Here is a 2,949-nt window from a genome sequence, read left to right on the forward strand (position 1 = left end):
AATAAGCATCTATGCTCATTTTTTAAGTAAAGTTAATCACAACTATTTTTGCTTCTATTCATTTCTGAGCAGTTTTTTATATAATTTTTTTTCTTTTCTGCTATATTTATTTTTTCTTTTTATTTCTGAATTGTAATAAGTCATTAAAAATAAGTATCTATGCTCATTTTTTAGTTAAGTTAATCACAACTATTTTTTCTTCTATTTATTTCTGAATTGTAATAAGTCATTAAAAATAAGCATCTATGCTCATTTTTTAAGTAAAATTAATCACAACTATTAAAAATAAGTCATTAAAAATAAAAAAAGAGGCGCAATGCTCGTTAATTTGCTTCAAGCCTTTCGGAATAGTGTCAACTACACTGCACATAACTCTGTCCAGTCTACCCTATTCCTCAAGGCTTGAAGCTAACCAACGTGCAGGTGAGCATTGAGCCTCTTCTTCATCGTCTATGCACTCAGGGCTTATAGACAGCTGCGAGTGCCTCTCGCTTGGCAAGGTGGGACTAAAAAAACAGCTGCAGAAAGAATCCACTAAAAAACAGTTGCAGAAAATAAAAAATTAGACGGGTCCATTGGTACCGGTTGGTGGCGCCAACCGGTACCAATGCCCCTCTTTGGTACCGGTTGGTGCCACCAACCGGTACCAATGCCCACCTTTTGTCCCAGTTGGAGCCACCAACCGGGACCAAAGGTCCTCGTTTCCCGCCCTTTGGGCTGCCGAAAAGAGGCCTTTGGTCCCGGTTGGTGGCTCAAACCGGGACAAAAGGCGGGCATTGGTACCGGTTTGCCGTACGAACCGGGACCAAAGCCTTTGCTGTATAAGTAGCACTGCCTCCCCGCCCCGAGTTCGATCTCTCCCGACGCCGCGCGCCGTCCCCTGCCGCCACCTCGCCATCGCCGCCCCGCCCCGACGCCGTCGCCGCCCCGCCCCGACGCCGTAGCCGTCCCGCTATAAATAAAGTACTACTTACTAAAAACAAACTACTTCTATATATAGTAAAATTTATTAGTTTATTAAATCAACTAGCTAGTTCAACTATATATATATGAAGCACTTACTATAAATAAAATAAAATAGTACTTACTAAAAATATGAACTACATATTAATTACACAATCTAAATTACACAATATGAACTACATATCTAAATTACACCACATCTAATCTAATAAAAAGATCTACACATCTAATCTAACAAAAAAATCTACTAAAAAAATCTAACATAGTATGAACAAATTAATTACACAATCTAAATTACACAATATGAACTACATACTAAATTACACCACATCTAATCTAACAAAAAAATCTACACATCTAATCTAACAAAAAAATCTACTAACAGAAAAAAAATCTAACATAATATGAACAAATTAATTACACAATCTAAATTACACAATATGAATTGGTGCCACCAACCGGTACCAATGGACCCGTCTAATTTTTTCTTTTCTGCAGCTGTTTTTTAGTTGATTCTTTTTGCAGCTGTTTTTTTAGTCCCACCTCGCCAAGCGAGAGGCACTCGTAGCTGTTTATAAGCCCTGAGTGCAGAGACGATGAAGAAGAGGCTCAATGTTCACCTGCACGTTGGTTAGCTTCAAGCCTTGAGGAATAGGGTAGACTGCACAGAGCTATGTGTAGTGTAGTTGACACTATCCCGAAAGGCGTGAAGCAAATTAACGAGCATTGCGCCTCTTTTTTATTTTTAATGACTTATTTTTAATGACTTATTACAACTCAGAAATAAAAAGAAAAAAAATAAATATAGCAGAAAAGAAAAAAAACTATATAAAAAACTACTCAAAAATAAATAGAAGCAAAAATAGTTGTGATTAACTTTACTAAAAAATGAGCATAGATGCTTATTTTTAATGACTTATTACAACTCAGAAATAGAAAAAATAAATATAGCAAAAAAGAAAAAAATAACTATATAAAAACTACTCAGAAATAAATAGAAGCAAAAATAGTTGTGATTAACTTTACTAAAAAAATGAGCATAGATGCTTATTTTTAATGACTTATTACAATTCAGAACACTACAACAGGACCCCCCCTATAGCAACGCATTTTTCCGTATCTAAAAGTCCATATATGCGTTGCTAGTGTCTTTACCAACGGTTTGGGATGCGTAGCCTTATCCAGTGTTGCTAGCGCATAATGCAACGCTTATATTGCCGTTGGTAAAAGGACCGTTGCAAGACTACAAAAGTTAAAACGGACTTCTACAACACTTTTATATGTTGGTGTTTAATGTACAAGAATCAAAATCCCATTGCTTGGCAACGGAGTATTTCCAACACTCCAATTATTATTATTATTATTATTATTTATTATTATTATTATTATTATTATTGCTAGCAATTAAAGTAATGCTCCATGTAAAGGTGATAATTATGTATTTCAAGTGAAGGAAAAACAAGATAATATACTAACGAGACAAAGAAATCATATATTAGATAAAATTGTTGGATTACAATAGTGGTTATTACAGGAGAGCATCATCCAAATGTGATGCATAATCTAACTATTTTCTGACACTGAAACTTAAACGAAAGCATCCATCAACATCCCTACAACTTAACTAAAACTTAACTGAGGAACAACATTCAACAAGAATGTCATCCCTAGGATATAACTAAAACTGATAGCATCCATTGATCATCATCATCATCATGAAATGGACCATCGACGTCTTTCTTTGTAGTTGAGTTGCCACACACCCATATACTCATCCATGTATCCTTTGAATCTACAAACAAGAAAATAAAATGAATTGTTAACACGCAATGCATTGACATCATGCAAGTACTAACAAAGGCAAGATTAGTTACGTACGAAGGTTGAAGGCCATGCAATCTTTGTTTTTTCAGCATTACCGAGAGTATTGCAGTTTTTGCGACTCCATACCAAATTGTCAGTTTTCTCAAGTGCCATATCGACATG

The sequence above is a fragment of the Triticum dicoccoides genome, chromosome 4A (assembly GCF_002162155.2).
Source record: "Triticum dicoccoides isolate Atlit2015 ecotype Zavitan chromosome 4A, WEW_v2.0, whole genome shotgun sequence".
NCBI classification, from domain to species: domain Eukaryota; kingdom Viridiplantae; phylum Streptophyta; class Magnoliopsida; order Poales; family Poaceae; genus Triticum; species Triticum dicoccoides.